General features: G+C 27.7%; 1 pseudogene; it reads right to left on the bottom strand.

Moving 5' to 3' along the window:
• LOC111284275 (short-chain dehydrogenase/reductase 1 pseudogene) overlaps positions 1–11,957 on the bottom strand; it is a 31,202-nt pseudogene continuing 19,245 nt past the window's right edge.

Here is an 11,957-nt window from a genome sequence, read left to right as displayed (position 1 = left end):
TCAAAACTCAGCAACTTGGGTCTGATCAAAATAGCAGCCGGTAGGACCTCCATCAGGAATGAGAGCACATTTAATAGGACCTTTAGCACCCTCTTCAGTAGTTATTATCCCCGTGTGCCAATTCAAGTCGGTATTAACATACCCAGGATGAACACAATTTATGCGCATGTTGGGATACTTTCTGGCAAGAATTCTTGTGTAGGCATTGAGCACTGCCTTTGAAATGCTGTAAGCTGGCAGCATAATGGACCATCCGTTGGCTTCAAGTGTATTTACTATGAAATCCTTCAAGAATCTTTTCAATATGCCATTTAGTTTCTCTTCAGTCAGATTCTCTATATCACCCAGTTCATTTCTGATGCTTTCACTTGGAATCCTCCGCAAAATTTGTAGCTTTTATTCTGCAATTTGTGATGGCATTAAATTTCAAGGCCTCTTCCTAGCCCTTGAGATGATGCTTCAACAACAGTTTAAGCCTCTAATTTTAATTACTTTGTTTAGGTGATTAGTACTGAAACTTTTTATGGATCAAAACAAGAAAAAGTTGAACCGAAATTTAAATCCGATTGATTCATTCAGCTCTTTTAAAAGTTAGCTTTCAACAGTTATCCCATTAGCTGCAATCAATTGCACTATCTTCAAACTGTAGCCTCTGTTCTAAAAAAAAATTCCTAAAAATTATTATTATTGTTTTTTAACAATGATGATGGTAGAAATAGGGAGGGAGGAAAAGAGGATGCAAGTACCTTTAATTCGCTTCTAAGAGAAGAAACATTAACAATCCTAGCTCCTGAACTGGAAAGCTGAAGCAGAGGGAGGAGGGTCTCCGTCACTCTTTGGACACCATAGTAATTAGTATTCAAGCATACTTGTGCCTCTTCGTATATATACTCAATCACACTTTGAACCATCTTGGCCACCTCGCCAGAGAGCTGAACCAACAATCAGCTGATTCAAATAGATGATAAAGCAACAAGAAAGATTTAAAAAAAAACTCATGTCCGAAGAGACTTGAACTTGAGATCTAAGGTTCTAAGACTTTTTTCTTACCAACCAAACGAGACTTTCTGGCAAGTAACAAGAAATTTTAACATATAAATAACTAGATTATAACTTATATGATCTACGAAATAATTTTATTTATTTAATGTGAATATATATATATATATACAAATTAATTTTTTTTTCAAAACTATATTCAAATCTTTAAAATTCATAACATATATAAAATTTATCTATATTGATTTGTCATTAAAAACTAAACTTTATGAAAACAATAAAAAAAATGTCTTTCTTTTGGATATTTTTGTTTATAATAATATTTATACACCTGTAAAATTATATTAAATAAAAATAAATTATATCTTTTTTAAAAAAATAAAAAAAATATATTATTGAATGATAAATTAAATAATAAAAGAAGTATTAACATGTTTTCTCTTTAGTAATCTTGATTAAATTATTATACAAAATATGAAAAATATGTGAAAATATGTGAAAAAAATAAATTGAAAAAAATATTATTTTTTATAAGAATGAAATTATAATAACAATAAACTATATCTTAGAAAAAATTTATAAACAAAAAAAAAATTGCAATAGTAATAAAATACAAATTTGAAAAAAGTTATTGAAAAAAATAAAAAAATTGATGTATAACACATTACATTTGTAATCTTAAATTTGTAAAATAATTTTTTTGTGATAATTAAGATTAAATAGATAATTTTTAAATTAATTTTTTAATATTTAAAATGGATATAATAAGTGATAATGATAATATTAAATTTTTTACATTTATTTAAATATAAATTTGATAATTAGAGTTTAAATGGATATAATCATTTTGATAATCTTATTATTTAAAGATTTAAGATAAAAAAATTTTAAAATTTCAAATCTTACATAAAATTATTTAAATTTTTAATGTCTTAAGTAAATTTTTTAAAAAGATAATTTCTTAAATCAAGATAAAAAATATTATTGAAAGATTTGAATAAATTTAATCTTTGTAATTTTTAAACATGTTTGAAAGAATTTGATAAGTAAATAAATTTTTAAATAAGGTTATTTGATAAACAACTATAATTATTTATTAAAAAATAAATTTCATATTTCATATTTTTAATTTTAGAATATATATCTCTAAATTAATTTGATTTTTAACTATAATTTGAATAATTTTGATATTTAAATAAATTTAAAATTATTTAATCTGTAATTAAAAAAAATTATCTTATTTTTTTAAAAAATTATTTTATGTATAATTTAATAGAGTTATTCACATAAAAACTTTATGACAAATTTATTTGTATATGTTATTATAATATATATATATATATATTATAGATTAGAAGATTTAACGATTTAGCCATATCATTAGATTTTAATGTGCAAATAATTATTAAAATGGAAAATTATCACGATTTTTTAAACCCCATTGTAATTAAGAGATGACAAATATCTCTTAAAATATAGTAAAAAAATAAAAATACTAATTAAAAATATGTATCAATTTATTAACTCTTTTTGTGAAATTATAAAATTTTACTATTAATATATCAAAATTGAACTCTATTAAAATACTATTCTATCAGGGTAATTTAATAGAGTTCATTTTTATTGAACAGGGTAATGGCAATAGCAAAATCAAGGTTTCAAGGGCAACTTTGGAAATCAGTTAGTGACAACACTTAATGTTACTGAATTTTTAATGCGCATCAAAATTCGTAAAAAAATAAAGAAATATTCTCTCATGCTTTGAGATAATTCAAGGTCTTGAATTATTTTTTTAATTAAAAATTAAATTATTTAAATTACAATCATACGTTAAAAAAATTATAATAATTATTTAAAATTTAATATATATAAATTCTCTTTTATTAAGTAAATGAATTTAAATATGAAATATTCTAAAATTAAAAAAAATCTTGAATAACGTTTTTTTTTTTTTAAATCATATTTTCTTTCAAACTCTTCTATTATACGAACCTAATGTTTTCTAAAATAAAAAAATATATGTAATGATTGTTTAAGATGTGGTCTTGATATTACCAAAAAAAAAGAAAAAGTAAACAGCTGTCATACAATCACTCTGCCCTATTATTTTATTATATTTTTATAAAAAATTATAATTTAATATAAAAACTATAAATATTAAAATTTAAATCAAATTTATTAAATATTATTTTTTAAAATATAATTATATGAATTTATTAAATTAAACAATAATTTATTTATGTATTTTTTCAACTATCTTTTTATTACTTAAAAATTAGTAAAAAGGTGAATAATCTAATATCATCTAAATTTATGATTAATATTTAATAATTTTAAATTAAATTTAAAAGTTAATAAAAATTATTAAAAAGTAAAAATAATTAAACAAATATCAATCATAAGTTATATGGAAATGTATTGTTTTTTTTTTAAATAAAATAAAAAAAGTTTTTCTATTTTTTTAATAATAAAAAAATTTTCCCCAGATAGATGACATCATAGCCGTCAGATTTATTATGTATTTTTCATTGTGATCGAATTCATAGCATCTAGATTAAAATATTTTTGTTTCAAGATTTATAATAAAATTTTCACACCCAATTTTCTCTGTTCGGAAAGATCAAAGTCACATCCTATCCGGCCACCGGATTAGCTCTTGCATGGAAAGTTGAAAATTTGTCTCCTTTTATGTAATCTTAGGCAATTTTAATTGCGTCCCCGAGTTTTTCTAAAAGAGCTTTTTGACTTTCTGAAATCTTTGAAAATTACCTTTTTCGTAGTGCAAAAAAAAAAATGCCAAGGTGCGGCCGTTTTGGTCTATTCATGCCTTACTGATTTCTTACATGTTGACATAAAATCTTTAAATTGAACATGGTATGATCAATTAGTAATAGGGACAAAAATAGTAATAAAAAGTAAATAAAAAATGGACCATATTGACAGATCAAATTGATTGAATTGAGAATTGATAATTTATCCGGTCTTATAACATGTATTAAATCGAGTTTTCTTTGAATTAGTCAACATAACGTTGAAGTGATAATTAAATTGATTGTGAATTTATGTTAGTATTCAAAATTTATTTTTAAGAAATTTGAATTTTTAATTTTTTAATTTTATAATAAAATATGTCATTAAGTCAAATACATTTTTTGTTATAAAAAATAATTTTTTTCTAATTATTATATATATTTAATACTTATTTAAAATAAAAATAATGTGCATAGAATTAAAAAGCTTGAAATTCGGCTTAGTTCCTTATCTTTATAGGAGTTAGAAGAAGATATAAATCTTGCATGACAAAGGGAATAATTTATCAAAAGTATTCATAAATTACTTATTTGTATAAAATATTAAAATTTTTTTAAAAATATAGTTAATAAACTTTATTAATTTATTATTCAAAAGAGGATCAAAATAATTATAAATCTGGCACGCATTTAGACCAATTAATTAAGGATATATGTTCGACCATGGCCCAAAAACCGGCCATTTGAGTCAAGATACAGCCACTTGGGTCCAATCAAAGTAACACATGTTGGGCCTCTATTGGGTATAAGAGCAAAGGCATGCAGTTTCCCTTCGTAAGATTAGCTACATCACTGAGTTTAATTCTGATGCACTCGCTAGGAATCCTCTTCGTTGAGTGAAAATTAATTTCTGTTAGACAAGTATGTCGTCAATAAAAGAAAGATTCTTATTATCTATTGACAGTGAATGATATCATTAATATTTGAAATATTTGATATTCGTGCATTAAAAGATTATATGATATATATAACGATGATAATTAAAAAAAAGAGAGAGCATACGTACCTTGAACTCACCTCCGAGAGAGGAGATATTAATGACAATTGCACCCGAAGGGAAAAGCTGCAAGACTGGAAGGAGAGTTTCTGTTACTTTCTTTGCACCATAGTAATTAGTCTTCCAGCATTGTTGTGCCCCTTATAAGTTTGCCTAGGCACACCTTGAACCATCTTGGCTGCCTTACCAAAGAGCTGCATCAACAGTTAGCTGATTAAGGATCCCGTTACCAGGTTCATGGCTCGTACTTTTGAAGGCTTGACTTAACCGTGCTGTAGGATCTATATTTAAGGCTAAATTTCAAGACACCTAGACCAGCTGTCACCTCACTAGCACCGGCATTATTAACCTTTGAAGAAATTACATGATCCTATGATTAGTAACTTATTTCATTTCTTAATTACTTAATAGAATACAAGAGAGTATATATGAAAAAGTCTTGGATTCAAGCCTATAGGGCTTAGGCAAGGATTGGGCAGGGCTAGGGAACAAATTAAATGTGGAATAAATTGACATCTTGATCGATTCACTTCAGAATTCTTTTCTGTTCGCCACTTGGTATGAAATCAGTAATCCTAAGAAAGAACCGGTTGGCTGGTTTCCTTTTCTGTGTTTGAGCCAGCCACCGGCCTAATGAATAATGATTATTCGGTAACTTTTAAAGAGTATGTCTTAGTCAACAAGTTAAAACAGAGATTATGACACGACAAGAGAAACAAGGAAAAAGGAAAAAACAGGTGGGCCAAGAAGGGGAGGGAGGGATGGCAATATAGAAGTCTACGAACCTTTTATCAAAACCTTAATTTGATCTCAAAGGAGAAAAACAACCAATCATAAAAGGGGTAAGCAATAGATTAAACAAAATCATTTCTCATTACCAATATATTAAGCCTCCCAAACTTTTCTCCTAGGAAGCGGCCAACAATTCGATGCTAATCATATCCTGAATCAAGAACAAGAGTTTGTTTATAGATATATATATATATATATATATATATTTATATTTATAGTGTACGTTTTTAACTCCACTAATAGAGTTAAGACTGCCAAAAGGATTAATAATGTTACAATGAACCTATGAATTGTGAAATACTAAAAGCTAACCTTTTCCCATCAAGCTTACCATAGTTTACCATTCTGAAAATGCTTGGTTTGGATGGCTTGAATACATGTTTTTACTAGTTAATAATTACAAAAGTTGGATTAAAAACATATATTCCCTTTGAAATATAGGAGTACATTAGATTAACAAAACGTGCGTTAAATACCATATAGGAATACGCTATTTAAATTTGAAAAAATTGTACTGATTTGTTTATTAGATTAAAAGTATACCTCAATCGTAGCAAAAAAAAAAAAAAAAATGCCAAGATTAATTTTTTTTCTTTTCTCGTTTGTAATCCATAATGTTATAGAGTGACATTTTAAATTTATTTTAATTCAAAACAGATAGAAAATAGTGCAAATTAATAAAGAAGATATATAGCATCTAAACTGAGTTTTTAATATCTAATTAGCGCCTTTTTTAACTCTTAACATGGAAAATTGCACCCCAAGCTGAGTTTATAAAACCAAATAGATGGAAAATTGCATGTAATTAAAATGGAATGTGCAAAATTGCATGTAATTAACCTTGGGTAAAACAACTTTGTTTCAAATATGTAAATAACAAATAATGATATGAAGGTATAAATGTTTATAAACTCACATGTGAAACTTCAAATTTTATGGTCAAAATCTTATCATATTTATTTTTGAAAAATTTTGAAGAAAATTAATAATAAATCTGTTTAAAAGTTGGATTATCCATTAAGTCTGATGAATTGGCTTAATTTGACTCAAACTTTTGAATAAAAGATTTGAAACTCATACTCAATTTGGTTTAGTATGAAATATTTAAAATTAATAAAAATATTTTTATTTAATTTTAATTCTAAAATTTATTTTAAATTATTTAAATATTAATATTTTAATATTTTAATATATAGTTTAAAAAATTAAAACTATTGAGCCTAATAGATTGAGTCCGGGAGAGATCCAATCAATAATTTCTAATACATTTATTAATACCAAATGAAACTAAAACAAAGAAAAATAAAATAAAAATGGAGAAAATGGAAATTAAAAAACTATATATATAATATATAATATATTTGAAAGAGCGACAAGAAGCATGCAAGAACAGCTCAACATGTTGATGTTGTAAATGTGATAGCATATGGCTATTGTTAACAAATTAGTTAGGTAACGCTTAATTTCCTTATCCGATAGCTCATCATAAATGCCTTTTGACTTGATTTTTGTACCAACGAAATTCAAGTCCATCAACTTCCAACTCCTTAGCGTTAGGGACCAAACTCTCTCTTGAATATGTATGTCATATAGATCTACCTTTTTGTTTGGGTTTGAAATTTTTAAAAGAAGAAACGTGTGAATTTCGTCTTCAAGTTTTCTCATTGGAAAAATATCGTATATAACCTTTCTTGTGATGTTCATTGCTGATAAATATGTGGTCCTAACAAGTGACAAACTTTGGTGAGAATTGCATGTCAGTTGCCAGGTTGTAATACTTAATTTTACAGACATTTTGCTTTGGTTTGGCTCGATCTGCCCATGCAAGGAAAAGTGCCTTTAACCTTTTTCCATTATTTAATTGTTCTTGCTTTAATTATTTGAATGAAAAGTAATGAAAAAAAATTGCTTCTTACATTATATTTTTCATTTTTTATTATTTTTTTAATATATTGGATTATGGTGTGTTAAGAATGGCAATTAAAATTTGGGCAAACAATGCGAAAAGGCCACTGTTAATTTTCTATATTTCATAATAGCAAAGTTTTGCTAGTGATTATAAACAATAATTAATTTCAAGAAAAAGTTTTGAATATTAGTCAGCTAAAACAATTATAAAAGTATATAAATATATGTAAAATTATTCATATTTTATTATTATTCAAATAAAAGCTAGGACAATTTCACGTTGGATTATTATACAGGTAAAATATTTACTGTATGTTTACACAATAAGTGTAAACACCATTTTTATTATTATTATTATTATTATTTATTTAATTTTTTTCTCTCTTTCTTCCTGTTTTCTGCATTTGTCTTCTTCTATTTTCTTCTTATTTCTTTCCTTCTTCCTTTTCCCTTCTTCTTCATCATTATCCGGTTCAAATCTAGTGCATTAAATACATAATCCCTAAAGTCAAAATCACTGCCGTTAGTTGCCAACGGTCAATCGACAAGCTACTAATCACGAACGGTAGGCGTGATTTTTCAGTTGAAAAATGGGATTCGAATCTCAGAAGATATGAGATTTGAATCCCAACAAGCTCTATAAATAGAGCTTGTTATCTGCAAACGGGAGCGGGAACCGAAGCAAAAAATGACAAAAAAAAAGGGAAGATTCTGTCGAAAAAAATTCTGCAAAAACACAAAAGAAAAAAGAGCAAAAACAATCCCCTGGAACAGGGAACCCAGCACCAAACTACATCTACAAAGACACCCAACAAAAATAAACCAGAAAACACACAAACAAAAAAAAATATTTTTTTCACCGAAACTTTGAGAGCAGATCTAGGGAAGTGGAGATTTTTTTTGGTGAAAAGAAGGTCAGATCTGTGCTTAGGAGGTCGAGAGGAGTTCGTGAGAATTTTTTTGAAAATTTTTTGCACTGTTGACGGTGACCGGAGTTCGTCGCCGGCAAGGACCATGGCGGTCACCACTACGGACGGCCACCGGCCCCAGGTCGCCTGAAAAAAAAATAGAGGAAGAAGGGTTTTTTTTTTCGAATGAAGGAAAGAATGAGTGAAAAAAATTTTTTTTTTGGAACCTTTTATATAAACGCTTAGAACCAAAACGATGTCGTTTCATTAACGGCCCAAAACGAGGACGTCTTAAGAGCCCAAGATCCGCGCTTCAACCCGCGACCCGATTCGGGGTCCGCTCACCCAACCCGTCGACCCGTTTTATCTTCAGCCATTGACTGGTTTGACTGGACCAGAACTGAACCGTCTAGACCGAATCGAACCGATACTGAAACTCTGAACTGTCCAGACCGAGCCGAACTGCCGGACCGAACCGCCAAACCGAACCACATGTTGACCGGTTTAGGTAAAAAAATTTTTTTTTTTGAAATTTTCTTCTTTTTTATATATTATTTTATTAATATTTATGCATATTAAAATATTTATATTTGTTAGATTAAATGATGAAATTGTGGTTAAATTTTTTTTATATAATTATGTTAATTTTTTAAATAAACTTTAAAAACAATAATATAAAAATAAATTTAATAATAATACTAAAGTAATAAAAAATGTAGGAAAAGGAAATTTTTATCCGACGATGAGATTCAAAGGTATTTCGAGTAGTGATGCCTATGAAATCTCTAGGTGAGAAGATTTTTTTTTAAACACTACTAATGTATTATAGTATTTATAAAAAAATTTTCAATACAGTAAAGATTTTCTTTTTTTTTAGTAATAAATAAAAATTGATTAATAAATTAAAAATATAAGTAATAAAAATAGGAATGAAAGAAATTTAATCCAATGATGAGATTCTAAAAGTATTTCGAGTAGAGATGCTTTAAGAAATCTCTAGGTGAGAAGATTTTTTGTAAAATATTACCAGCATATTGGAATATTTATAGAAAATATTCAATATAATTAAATTCTTTTTTCTTCAAAATTTTAATTTTAAATAAGAATATTAATAAAATAATTAATAAAATTTCTAACAAAAGAGAATAAAATGCGTGCATAAACATGGTAACATTTTGCATTGCATGCATGACATTTTCTTACAAAAAATAAATTCAAGCCTCTAAAGATGAGATTCTAAAAGTATTTCGAGTAAAGATGCTTTAAGAAATCTTTAAATAAAAAAGAATTATTTTAATGTTACCAACGTACTAAAACATTTTAAGAATAATTTAAATAAAAAGGTTTTAATTTATTTTTCTCAAGAATAAATTTTTTTTAATAAATAAAAAAATCAAGGAAATTAATCTTAAAATACTGAAAATAAGATTGTTTTTATCAAAATTGAAGGATAACATGTAGTTAACTGGTACCATTTTTTTAACGGACGCTGTGGGGGTGCTAATCCTTCTCCACACGTAACCGACTCCCGAACCCAGACAGTTGCGCAGATCTTAAAATTATCTTTTTAATAAATTTTAAGATTTCATTAAAAATATATGTTTTAATAGGTGGCCAATCGCACCTAGCCAAAAAAATATTGGTGACGACTCCGTTATTTTTTATTTCATTTCCAAATTCGTCGGGTGGACACAAAATCGTTACGACAGCTTGGCGACTCCACTGGGGATACCTTTTGTTTTCGAGAGTCAGGCCAAAATTAACTACTTGTTATCCTTAAATTTTGATTTAAATAATCTTAATCAATTTTTTAAATTTTCATTCTTCATTTTTAGTAAAAAAAAAACAAAACAAAACAAATAAAAAATAAAAAGCAAAAATAATTCACACACATTTCTTTTACTATGCCTCTTATGTTTTATTTTTCTGTATATATTGCTTTCAATAAATTAGGATATATTTACACACAATGGCACGATGCATCTCATACATGAGTTTTATACCCGGCCTCCGTCCTTTATAAGAGAAAGTAAAGTACTTATGCTCTCGTGAGGTGATAACCTCCGTAATGGCAAGCGAAATAATTCCACTCGAATTGAACCCTTTTCGTTCGTAGCCTGTAATGGGTGAAGATCAAGGTGCCTTACTAGTCCAACATGAACGACAGTGAGGAACAATTTGGGAACCCTTAGACCATGTCAATCCAAACTCAGCATATAATAAACCTAGGAAACCAACCTTATGTAGAGCCTTGTCCATCTTCTTGTAGGAAATACCTAAGAATAAAAGTTGTGTATAATATGAAACAAAACAAAACATAAAAAAATCTCACAAACACTAAAAAATAAAAAAAATGTTTTTTTCGAACCACACTAACTCAATTTTGTTTCATTTTTTTGCATTAATCATATCATACAGTTTTGCATCGAGATATTTGCTCTAGGACATATTTCTCCTAAGAAGTTTTCATGGATCTCATAGAACTACAGATTTGCTCATCCTCAGTCAGTGTGCCATGTGAGTCGTATAATGAAGTACATGTTTGGTTGAAAGTCATGCTCGTAAAAGAGAAAAAAAAACTTCAAAGTACTTAAATGAAAAAGAATCACTTCACCAGATGATCCAAGGGTTAAAGATACAACTACAAGACCACAAGAGCCATATTTCAGCAATGATAGATGAGTGGCATAGAAGAAAAAAAGATTGGATATTCACATGCGATTCAGAAAGAGATACTTGCTTGATGTGAAAAGCAGAAAGTTTAGGGAGGCAACAGTACATAGAGCATATAACCAGTCAAGTTTGTAAGGCAGTAAAAAAGGCACGAGAGATGGTTGAAAAGGTAGAAGCATTAAGACAAAAAGTCAATCCTATAGGAGAATATGGATAGCACCTAGTAAACTTTCTAGACGAGGTAAAAGACAATTATGAGCAAGTCAAACGCTTCTATGGATATAATTCTAGGATGATAAATCTCATGTAATCAAAGTTGTATGGAATCAATGAAAATTTCTAGTATTGAAATTTGTCTATGAGCAAATATTTTTTACTTGCATTCATGCATCATCTGCACTATTTTTTTTTAAATTTTTTAAAAATAAAAATTTCGACACATAGCATTCTGATTTTTCTAAAAATTTTATGGTAATAAAGGTTCAAGAATAGCTCACCCTTCAAAAATTTTGACTCAATCCACTCGTCATCCATACAACACTAGAACTCAAACCAGAATTATGTAGCAAGAACAGACCAGTCGATTTGAGAGAATCGAGAAAGCTCAAGAAGAACTGAGAGGGGATCTTAGTACAATAATGGATATGCTCAGAAAACTTGACAAGGAAAAAGTAGTGGAAGAAAATCTCAGCTTTTAAGAGCAATCGCTAGACATGGTAGATCCTGTTTACCCTTCAGGGTTTGAGTCACAACCGACTCAACCTTCTAAAAGAACTAGAGTATAAATTCCTATTCCCGGTGGATATCCCAATCTTTATCCAGGAATGACATCTACACCCGTTCTAAGACAATTTTAAAATTTTGTTAATC

The sequence above is a fragment of the Durio zibethinus genome, chromosome 6 (assembly GCF_047325235.1).
Source record: "Durio zibethinus cultivar Kanyao isolate XHJ-2024 chromosome 6, ASM4732523v1, whole genome shotgun sequence".
NCBI classification, from domain to species: domain Eukaryota; kingdom Viridiplantae; phylum Streptophyta; class Magnoliopsida; order Malvales; family Malvaceae; genus Durio; species Durio zibethinus.
The sequence above is the reverse complement of the archived record's forward strand: the minus strand, read 5'-3'. Positions and strand labels throughout refer to the sequence as shown.